Here is an 11,910-nt window from a genome sequence, read left to right as displayed (position 1 = left end):
TAAACAAATGCCAATAATGCCTCGTTATAACAGTTGTCTACCTGTTTCGCGGACAGTCGCATCTGTTTCGCGGACTGTTCCATACCAGACAACGACCGAGGACACCCAGAAAATCCGCGGCATAAAGACAATTTATAACAACTTCCAAGAACCTCAGAGGCTCGTCACGTACCGGAGAGTCCAAGATAGTGCCCTATATAATGTTTATTCACGATAGTGTCCTCTATAATCTATTTGATTATCTTTTACTTGTGACACCCTTCAAAATAGCAAGTATTATTGAGAAATATTTTACAAGAGACGACAGCGAAATAGAAGATTACGATTCAGGCCATTTGATGAATGATGTGTACCAGTTTGATTCACCATCATCAGACAGTGAAGAATCGATCGATCAAAGAAGAATGAATAGAAAACGGCCCGGAACCCTAAGTACATCTTCAGAAGAGGAAAGTTCAGAAGTACCTGCAAATATCGAGATCTCTCACCAAACAGGAATATTATTGTGATCAAAAACGAATTTAATGCCTAAACTACATATCTTTGACGAACAAAATGCAGGAGTAAAAGGAAATCTGAATCCAGAATCAACACCTTTAGACGCCTTTCAAATGATATTTTCGGAAGAATTAGTCGCTCAAATTACCGAGCAGACAAACAATTATTTCAAATGCTTACAACAGTGTACAGCATATAAAAAGAATTCCCGTTTGACGAATTGGAAGGATGCTTCAGTCCCTGAAATGTACGTATTTTTATGCATTTTAATGCTAATGCCACGTTCGAAGAAACTGTCTTTGAGAGAATATTGGTCTACGGACGAACTGTTGAAAAGCAATATTTTCCGCAAAATAATGGCACGAGATCGATACATGGTATTATTACAAATGTTGCACTTTAACGATAATAATACAGCAAATCTTTTGCTGTACAAGGGCAGATGTTATTCTAAACAGTTTATACCATCCAAGAGAAGTAGGTTCGGCATTAAATTATTTCTCCTTAGTGACTGTGAAACGAATTATGTATTGAACTTCATAACGTATACTGGACAAAAAACAAACATTAGTAGAAGTAACACTGCCATTGGAATCTCTGCAGATGTTGTGATGACGCTGCTTCAGCTATATCTTGGAAAGGGCTATACACTAATTACGGATAATTGGTACACGAGTCCACGTTTATATACCTTATTACACGAAAACAAAACCAACGCATTTGGAACCGTTCGTAAAAATAGGAGAGATATGCTCCACATGGAAGAAAAGTTGAAGAGAGGAGAAATGTGCTACCGATCGACTGGCATTTTATTGGCAATGAAATGGCATGATAAAAAGGAGGTTTGGATGTTGTCTTCTGCACATGGAGCTGCATTGATTGAATCTGAGAAAAGGGATTATCGTACAGGATTATATAAGAAGAAACCATCATGTATTGCCGACTATAATTCCAACATGAGTGCTGTAGATAGAGTTAATATGATCTTGAGTACACTCAATTCCCCAAGGAAAACTATAAAGTGGTACAAAAAATTATTTTTCCACTTGTTAGATTTAGCGATATATAACGCATATATTTTATATCAATAATCTACTGCTTCGAAACAAAAATTTAATGAATTTCATTTAGCGTTGATAAGAGACATTTTACGAGAATATTTCCAACGTAGAAGCATGGTAGGAGGAGGAAAGAGAAAGTCCGAGGATTTACCATTTCGTTTAATTGATAGGCATTTTCCATCAAAATGCCCTAATCGTGCCGGCACAACACAATTATCAAGAAGAAAATGTGTTGTTTGTTTGAAAAATAAGAGAAGAAACGACACGCGATACAAATGCAGAAAATGCGATGTCAGATTATGTATCGATAATTGTTTTGAAATTTTTCACACATAACTGAATTATTAACTTGAGTTATATTTACTAAATTTAGTTTTCTAGCTTATTGTTTTCTAGTTTATTACTCAAATTCTAGTTTATTGTAAATTTCAATGTTTATAATAAATAATGTTACGCCGCGCGACTCTCTGCCTGGCCCAGGTCACACACCGCGGGCCAGACGGACACCAGAGGTCCGCTCTTCCGTACGGCGTACCCTCAATAGCCTTAAGCACCGTCCATAAATCATAGATTTCTTAGAAAAGGTCCTTTAAACAAAACAAACATCTGGTCCCGAGGAGTTGCTAAACACTATTGTCTACCACGGCAGGACAAGGGAAAGTTGTTTTTTTTGTCACGCACGCGGCAACTTTCCCCCCATTAATCACTTTCTCTCGAGGGCAGTTAAGACCCTTCGTTTAACCAATTAAAAACGAAGCCTATTCCCTCACTCTCCTAAATAACATCGGCTCCAACAAATCCGATGGTCCCGTGCGCTGGAGGGACCGATCCTTAGCCTTCCACCGAGACAGCATCGTCTCCCAAGGGCACTGATTTCACATCCTTCGAACGGTCAACATCCTTCGAGCGGGTATACACACCCGCAGATCAGTCACTCACTCATCTCGTACATACGCACCAGTGTAACTATCCTCGTTATAAGTTGTGGAATAAACGGTGAAATATAATTTACTATACTGTGTCATATTCATTCAACCACCTCTGTTATCTTAACCGAAACAGGGGAACGACTACTTCGCGGCGTCGATTCACCGAATCGTAGCGAGAATTTACGCCTCTCGCTGACGCGTTTTCCTCGCGACCGCGTCTCTCCGCGATCGGTCGTAACAAATAATTAATACTAAAAAATAACGCTCTTGAATCATTTAATCTCGTGCAAAACTTATTATGATTTGCGCTTCGAATAGTCAATCAACGGAGCTCAGTCTAGCGAAAAAGTACTCCGTCCACAGCGATCGTCAGCGTGACATTTTTGACATTTTTGCGATCCTGCCAGGGTCCATTCGCTTCAGTGTAAACGAAATTACGATTTCGGTCTACGAACATCATAGATGAGAAGATAGAAGGATTCGGATAACCATAACGTGGTTGCAGTGAATTGTGATTTATGTGTGTTAATTCCAACCCTCAAGTTTACAATAATTTAACGAAATAAAGAATGCGTTAAGATTAGCCAACGAAGAAAATAGAAAACGCGCTAATGAAATAGAAATATTAGGTAGAAACATCTCTCGTGTTAAACTATCACAAACAGAATAGTAGAATCAACTGAATTCGGTTCTATGATAACTAACGATGACGATAACATATCTGTATTAACACACGATACTAATCCACCTCCACGTATGCCACAAAGACCACCAACATACGTCCAACCATCCCATTCAACAGCTGCAAACTCTGGGCATCTAAAAGCTGAAATTGCGTTAAAATGTATTCCGATACTAAACGGAGAAGATGACATAGGTGTAGAAGATTTTATTCGTGAAATAAAAGAAATGAGAATGATGTGCGCCAGAGCCAGCTATACGCTGTCCACCGTGCGTTTTTCTAAGTAACGAGGACTAATATTCACTAATATCTCAAAAACAAAGAAGTCTAAAATTATTTAAGTGGTCAATTATATTTTGTAGTAATGATTTTGTTTAACGATTTCACATATTATTTATACAAAACATCAAATTAAAAGTATATATTAAAAGTATAAAAAAATATAGGTAAAATTAAAAACATTAAAGATGACTAAAGATAAATGACACGACTTGAACGTGAAGTTAAAAATTCATAATGCATTTTAATATTTTTTTATAGTGTGATATCGTTCGACTATAACTTTATTTAGTCATAACTGATAGTGTAACTTTTCAATTAATTTTAAGACCACTAAATTGGTGTATTTTATGACATATTGCACTTAATAAAAGCAGAAAAAGAGTCGCAATTAATTGGGAATAATTCCAGGTAAACAATAACTGATAATAACAATAACAACGAAAAAGAAAACGCTTTACTAAAGTCAAAAAGGGAGATCTCCCCGTACGGTCACACAGCGATGTTCTTCACAGAGGGGAGATCCGATGGCTCGCTTGGCTAAATGTTAAGAAAAGTAAAAAGAGAGCCAACACCACACGGAATTTCCAAGCGGTCACCCATCTAAGTACTAACCGTGCCCAGCGCTGCTTGACTTTCGTGATCGGACGAGAACGAGTACTTTCAACGCGGTATGGGCGTTGGCTGAAGTAATCAGTTTTGTTATTTCATGTTATCCATATTTTTCATGTTTTGTTCTTTTTTTAATGATCTATGATCGTATACACCGAGAAAAAAATATTAGGTCTGGATCAGGATCTATTTTTCAAACTAGTACATACTAGTACATACTAATTTTTGACGAATTTAACTATAGCTCCTGATGATACGCATGCACAAAAAATAGAATCCAATTGGCGGCCAGCTAAGGAACTGGATGAGGGGAAGAAATCGTTTTCATGACGATGACTTTGCCAATCGCCTGTGCGAATTTTTGTGCCGCCGTTTTTATCATCATAACAACATCGATTCGATGGCATCGTTGATGGAACCGATCGAAACACAATACATTTTTTAAAGAGCTAAGCAGAAGTCAAGAGCATGCTGATGTCTCCGGATCAATTAGGTGCTGTCTGTGTGGTCCATTCACTGGACGTATGAATAGAATTCAGTACCAGAATCAGTATAGAATCAAATAGCATGTAAAATACCCTAATGCCCAGTTTTATATAACCATAACTTTCCAACCATTGCATTCTGCAACTTGAAACTTGCATTGTCAGATTTTATGCAACGGAAGCTGCAGGATTGCATAAGAAAGTCAATATATTTTTATCTCCTGAATAAAACTTAAGGATAAGAAGAATTGTCCTTTTTTTAGCCTCACACGAACTACATTTGTGCAAAGATTGCAATTTGACACTTCGAGTGGCCGAACTTCCCTTATAAGTTACAGTATACAGGGTGGTTAGTAACTGGCGGTATAAGCGGAAAGGGGGTGGTTCTACGCGAAAAAAGAAGTCGAAAATATAGAATAAAAATTTTTCGTCTGAGGCTTTGTTTTCGAGAAAATCGACTTTGAATTTCCGCTCGGCACGCGTGCACTTTATCACGTCTCGTTATAATGGATTTCACTGTAGATTTTTAAAAAAATTTTAAAAAGAAAAAAATTAAAAAAGAAATTTTATCCTATATTTTTTCGTGTAGAATCACCCCCTTTCCGCTTGTACCACCAGTTACCAACCACCCTGTTATACATTAGCAGCAAGCGACTTGTAATTTCTACATATGTATATATTACAACTTTAACCTAAGAAGACTTTACTCTTTCGTAATTCCGAGATAATTGCCGTGCAGTCTCTCACAGTTCGCTTACCAAAAAGGCATCGTTGTCTCCCCTCGTTCTATGGTCAGATTCTTTAAGCAAAGTCTATATTCTTTGACGATACAACATCGGATCACCATTATCTCTGCCTTAATATATTGTTAAATTATCTCACGCATCCTCTAAGCTCTAAACGGTCATATCGTCGACACCTCATAGCTCGGCGACTTCGAGTCGCCGGCTATCGATTACTTTCGAAACATTTACTCAAGCACCCTGCCGAGCTCTTTATTGGGCCCTCAGTTCAGCCGTAAATTACGGTAAGGCTAAATAGTGACGGGATATCGACCATTAATTGTCACGAAGATGCATTGCCGCTAATATATAATATCCAATATATACACGTAGGCTAATATATTTATACATCTTCAGATCAATTTCAAATATTACCAAGTAATATTATGATGATCGGGTTTCATTATACTGCTAATAAAATTTCAAAATATTTCGTAGTCATGGGTCACTGTATATCGTACTGTATTTGTAAACACCAACATTGCCATGATTAGCTGCTATCATTGATGTTGCTGTCGGTCCGTACCATCAGTTTTATTTTTATTACCAAATAAAAATCTTATTAACGAAGTTATTTTCATCCAATACAAAATAGAAAACATCGATGATATAGATCAACAGTAAATATATATGGTACCGAAGACAAGAAAGAAATCGCGACATTGTCTCCGTTTACAAATAAAAACAGAAATAGAAGTTACAGTTAATACTTACCGTGTATACCAGATGAATTTTCAAAATTGTTTTTTAGAAAATGAACATTTTGCATTTTCGACGAAGATGCATTGCTACTTCTTCCTCGTATTTATCTACTTACTTACTCCCTGTTTTTCTTCCCAAATCCTTGTAGCTCAAATTGGGATACAACGTGAAAAATTGTATTAATTTCTATCTCTGTTAATATAGAAAAATAGGTTTCTAAAGCTTACGTAAAAATATGTGTAAAGTATTTACTTTCGTTTATTTTTGTTAGAAATTGTAATTTTATCATATTCCACTATTTTATCGAATAGCACGAAAGCTTAACTCAAACATAAAAAATTGATGGTTCGTGTCTGTGCAAAAGCGATCACCATTGTCAATAACTGTGTCGTGATTATTTTTTTAAATTCTGTTTTCCTAACTATGGTCGATGACATTCATGTTATTGTTAGAATTTATGAAAAAAAGTCGTCGTCGTTTAATAGCACAACGTATGAATCTATGTATTAGTACAGCACTGATATATTCACAACTACCGTCCATCCAATAGTATGGAAGTAAAATAATAACGTCCTGTTATCCACCAATTGATGCTGCTTTCGACACTTTTCATCGTTCTTTTACCATTTATTTGCCATTTTTCTTTTTTCTATTCCGTAATTCTAAGACACAATTGGCCAGCAAACTTTTATTCAAATAATTATTCAAATAAAACTTACCTTTTTTTACACTTGTTTTATACTAAATATTATTTTATATCATATTTATTAATGGTATACGGAACTTCTACCCTTTTTATAGCAAATGTATTTGCATGTGCAAGTTTAAGTCCACTCCTTTTTATACTTTTTAACCTTCTCGCTTCTCGATCCGAAAGAATGATATTATGTTCCTCATACAATTTCTCATACACAAAAGACTTTTATTTATTATCCTGTATCCTCTATTCTTATTTCAAATAATCAAATATTTCGCAAATTATTTACGAATAATTTACTCGAATAAGATTTTGGAATTTATTCGCAAACAACTTTATTTTCAAATATATTTAAGATAATTTGAGGTAATTTGTTATTTTCATTTCAAATAAAAAGTGCACAATCCGGTTCCACAATACTTTGCATTTATATTAATAGAGTGTAAACAAAATTTACAAGCAATGTGAAAAATCTGATATATGATTAAAAAAAAAAGGAAAGAAAAATAATGCTAGATTTTTCCTACCATGGTATACGTCTGATCTTGGTGATATTGATTATCATAATCGCCGTAATGCCACGTTTCCGTGAAACCTTTAGGAGACGAGAGATGCAAGCGTATAAAGTATAAAGAATGTGGTCGATATGACAGCGCTCCTTCGCATCAGCGTGCCCCTTTGAACGACTACGCCGTGCCGCGCCGCCGGCAAACGAACAGGAATTTTCTAAACGATGCTTGCGTGTCAACGATGTGCACGCACTTCGACGAACATTGCAACCGCGACGAGCACAGCGTTTGAGATCCGCCATCATCGTTTCACCCTAGCGCAGCACGCACAGCGAAGGGTAATTGCGCGCACTTGTTATAGGGGTGGAAACGGTGAAAGCGATGAATGCAGTGCACTGAACTTCGTGCACCGGGCATGTCACTTGATAGAAACTTCATTGGATCTTTTGTCTTGATTGGAGGGTGACAAGCACTTTATATCTGGAGAAATTATTAAGAATAGCTTAACATGTTTGTTCAACAGCATGACAACTTTTTATCCAGCAAATCTTATATGAATTTTACTTTTTATAAATATATTTGATATACTAAACAGTTTAAAAATAGCTAGCATGTTTATTCAATTTGAAACCCCTTGACGTTTTTCTGTAAAGTTAGTTAATGGATAAAATATTTCGTACTTTATAAATTTCTTAGAAAATCGCAACTTTAGATAAGACTACATTATAGCAATAATTAAAATCGTTTTAATTAAAAAATGAAGATATTTCTCTAAAAATGCATATACAGTGTGTCGAAACATTATTTTCCATAACTTTAGGAGGTGATTCTACACCTTCGGATCGCTGGAAATCTATTTAAGAAATGCACTGCAAAATTGACCGTTAGCATGATTTTCATTTTTTTTATTGTATCGTACTCATTGCAAGGAATAAAAGCCTCAAAAAATGGTCGAAGCTCAATAGTTCTTATGAAAAAAGTATTAAAGTTCCATTAGTTCTCGAACTTATCTTATTTGCTTGTAATGTTCTTATATTTTGTTAAATATTCTGGAATCCTTTATTTATTCTGGAGTATGCAGGTAATCGCTGAAGATTTACATGAATTGAATAATAAAGAATTACAAAAAAAAGATAACGAAAATAACGAAGTAGAAGAAGAGGAAGAAAAAGAGGAAGAAGAAGAAGCAGGAAAACATTCAAAATAAGAGACGAAAGTTAGATTAGGTAAATAATATATTTACAATTTGGGTTTGGATATACGGTTTATAATATGTATGTATCTACACAATAACATTTAATTTTTCCAAAATATTTTTTTGTATCTACGCACTTTTTTTAACGATGTTATCTACATCATTTAGATTGTTGAGAATCTTTTAGTCCATGAAATTTTCCTTACCTTATTTTCCTCATTATTTTCCCTTACCTGAAATTTTCCTTACCTTATTTTCATCATTCTGTAATGTAATATGCTGACCATTTTATTTAACCAAATTCATACATTATTCATTCTAATAAATTTCATAGTTCTAATAAAGTCACCAACGACTACCGTGATATTTAACGCGTTAAAAATAGTTTTGTAAGTATCACGTCTCCATTCTGTCGAGATCACGCTGTATACATAGTGATTCCTGGGCCAGTTAAATGAAAAAGCTTTAGGTTATCGACGAATAGTATCGAAAACATGTAGATGTGGCATTCAAATATTAAAACAGTGTTTAAACAGTCCATTATTTTTCCATGCATATAATACTGGAAGAAATCGAATAAGAATCGAGTAAGAATATCGAAAACGAAGGGTGGAAACAAAATAATCAAGGAATATTGGAGAGAGATCAATTTGAAGCCGAAAGAGGAAATGTAGAAGTGGGAGAGGGTTAGAACGAGGGTTAGATGCACAGAAAGGGATAGACAGACATATAGACGGTAACCTAATGGATAACGGAACGGATGCTCGTGGATGTGGTACAGGTAGACCGAAATGAGCAGAGGCAGCAGAGGAACAATAAGAAAAACCGCGGAAGAGAGATGTAACAAGAGATATTGGAAAGTTAGAGAAGACAGAGCAGAGTATTTAACTCTTTCGCTGCGGAACGCTCAGAAACGAAATGCTCTCTGAGCAGCCAGCGTGACAGTGGGAGAGATCGGTCGCACGGATGGCACGATACTCGGAGAAAGATACTGTGGCTAAGCGCCTATAGGCGCTGTTCGTAGCAGAGTACAGGGAAGGCATCGAGCAATGATTACAAGATTTAGGTGCAGAAATGAAAAAATAGCGAACAGATACTGGAAAAAGGCAAAGAAGAAAATGTATACTATGCGGAAAAATACGAATAATAAAATAAAGAATACGAGGGAATGATCAGGATGGAACGATAAATCGAGACAAGAAATAGCAAGAAGACAAAAAAGAGGAAAGTTATGGATGAGGAAGATAATGAAAAGAAGAAGGACAAAGCGATGGAAAGCCAAAGACTAAGTTTTTAAGTTATCAAAAAGAAGAACTTTCCTTTTATTTATTATGCACTTGAATGTAAGTTAATATATTTGCTTTTTGCTTTGTAAAATTAGCGTTGTTTTTTGTTTCTCTTTTCATTCTTTTAAGAAAGAATTGTAATAAAAAATCTCCTTTTTCAAAGCCGCAAGGCAGAAAAAATAAACTATTAGTACTACTACAATTTACTATTCAATAACATAGTTATTAATTAAATTAATAACAAATTCCAGTACCTAAAGGTAGATATTTAAATGTACTAAATACTACGTAGATTGCGGATATTAGAAATTCGTCTCAAATATTGATTTAAAAATATTGATTGCTAATATCTGTGTATCAATCTATTGATTTTAAATTACATAGATATCTCACCGCATACCGCCCATGTTTCTGATAATTTAATACAATGAAGCTTCGTGTAATACGGATCTAAAAATAAATCACTGAAACTGTCTGTTCATTCGGTACAGACTAAATTAAAGTTTTTCTCTACGATAACAAACTAGTCATACAGGCGATTATATTCGCCTAAAATATTTGTCATATACACTAGACGTATTGGTTTAATAGTTACACACTGATAACGTTTAAGATATGTACTTGTCTCTTACTAATAAATAGCGAAAATCGCCTCGACATTCAATTATTTTGGAAGAAATAGTAAAAACCATTACACCGCCTTTGTTCATATACCTTATACGTACACAAAAAATATGTGAAATACGCATTTCGAATATTCCTTACGATACATTTTTACAATTATTCCAATGTATCATAGGGTTAAACTGTAGAAAGACTGACTAGACTTCGATTTGCTATTATAGTTTACGTTACAATAAATTGTAAGTACTAATATCCATTACTTATCTAATCTAATAAATAATAATAAAGTATAAATTCTTATAAGCAGGAGGTTATTTTAGATGCTAAAGTAAGTGAAAAATGTACAGCAATATCTTTCCGTTTAAGGTCTCGTTTTCAAGAAAATAGAATTTAAACACGTTTAGTTAATTCCGATACACGTGCACTAGATTAATTTCCAAAGTTAATTTCCTGAGAAACGAAGAGTCATATGACAAAATCTTATTCTACACTTTCAATTTGTTTTTCACGTAGAATCGTCTCCTCGCCGATTGTATCATCAATACTTTTTTTTTTGCACGTGGAGAAATCCTCATGGACACTCCGCTGCTTCTAATAATCGGTAACAGCAGAGTAGTGTCGGACTCTTACCGTCTAAAACTCCACGATGACCATCCTACGCGTATGACAGAAGTGCTCCAGGAACCTCTTATGAATTATCTTCTGTTGCACCCTCTTCCCGCGTCCTCTTGTTCGAGAGCCAGTCCTAATAATTCTCTGACTATTAGATTTGGCGTTAGAGGAGGGCCATTGTCCCTAGCGCTATCCCCCCTTCTAGTCGTGGTCTGTTGGGGCGGCGATGAGGCGGCTCTAGGCCGCCTGACCGCCATCCCCCTCCATCGCGTTATCCTACAAGGGTGAGTTTTCTTTCTCTCCCTTTCTGCTCGCTCCTTTGCGAGCATAACTCGCTCGCAGAAGAGGCGGACAGCCTCGTATTCCTATGACCCGCTCAACATCGCTTTTACGGTCGCCGAGGGGGTCAATCTTTCGCCTATGACGTGCCGCAGGGTATAGCGGGACAGCTCCCACACCGGACAAAGCTCCAGCGTGTGCTGCGTCGTGTCCCTGCCCTCCCCGTGTGTCATCAATACCGGGACATTCTTCGTAACTATCTAATAATGAGTTTAATTCACAAGATACTACAATGGTAGTGCATATTGTGTCTGCTTACTTGTCCATGATTTGTAAATGTCGATGGCTGCCATACCAGAAGATATGCAAGAAAGAATTTTATACGCTTAGCTATAGTGGCAGTTTTCCAATGGATATCGTGTAAAGAATTGTTTTATATTCCTTATCTAAAGAGGCCTTGTATCTGTGGTGGACGGTGAGATGTGTTGTTGATTAAAGTAATAACGAAACGAGTTGATTTCGTTAACTATATTTACAGATATTTTAAAATGTAAAATACAAAGTTAATGGCAAGCGTTGCTCGCTCTATGATATTCGTTATAAGATTGCGCGATACTGCGGTACTGATACTAATTATTATACTGATTCGCTAGACTGATTAGTTACACTTATTCGCTC

At 35.9% G+C, this 11,910-nt stretch overlaps 1 non-coding gene across 1 annotated transcript; it reads right to left on the bottom strand.

The window, feature by feature from the left end:
• Positions 1 to 4,015: 4,015 nt before the first annotated feature.
• LOC143303405 (5S ribosomal RNA) lies at positions 4,016 to 4,134 on the bottom strand. The gene has a single exon (XR_013059622.1). It is a non-coding gene; the product is annotated as a 5S ribosomal RNA (ribosomal RNA).
• Positions 4,135 to 11,910: the final 7,776 nt, after the last annotated feature.

This window comes from Bombus vancouverensis, chromosome 11, assembly GCF_051014615.1.
Source record: "Bombus vancouverensis nearcticus chromosome 11, iyBomVanc1_principal, whole genome shotgun sequence".
Taxonomy (NCBI): domain Eukaryota; kingdom Metazoa; phylum Arthropoda; class Insecta; order Hymenoptera; family Apidae; genus Bombus; species Bombus vancouverensis.
The sequence above is the reverse complement of the archived record's forward strand: the minus strand, read 5'-3'. Positions and strand labels throughout refer to the sequence as shown.